The sequence below is a fragment of the Notothenia coriiceps genome, unplaced genomic scaffold (genome assembly GCF_000735185.1).
Source record: "Notothenia coriiceps isolate Sejong01 unplaced genomic scaffold, NC01 NC01_scaffold00037244, whole genome shotgun sequence".
In the NCBI taxonomy this organism is placed as follows: Eukaryota; Metazoa; Chordata; class Actinopteri; order Perciformes; family Nototheniidae; genus Notothenia; species Notothenia coriiceps.
Window position 1 is genome coordinate 3,619,890 of NW_011369945.1, and position 501 is coordinate 3,620,390.

Below are 501 nucleotides of genomic sequence, written 5' to 3' on the forward strand. Positions count from 1 at the left end.
GGCTGAAGATCATGTGAGACGACTCAGGGCAGAAGCAGATTTTCTTTGAATGTACAAGTTTGTTTTGTTGTGAAAAAGACTTTGTTCAAGAGATTGATTACAAGATGGATACTGTGGGGGAAACTTCTGAAGCAATTGGAGTCAGGACTCTTACCTCATTCACACCAACGCAACTCCGGTTCAAGCTCCGTGCTAGAGCTTTTCAGGTTCAGAACCGGTTCTTCGGTTTAGCTCCGGCTCTTTTCACACCGCCCAGAGTCCGACTGGTGCTGCGTCATTGCGTCATCGTTTGCGTGCCTGCTTCATAAAGCCAACCTGCGCGGAAACCCCTCGCAGCTGATTGTGCTCCAGCTTCCTCTGTACCTCTTCAGAAGACCAGATTCCCAGTAGGTAGCTGGTCTCTTCAGTGGACCACTGCTGCTTGTTAAGTTTCTCCATCGTTGTGTACAAACTGGATAAAACGTCGGGTTTGTGTTGTTGTTCAGGAGTTGATCCCGCCCC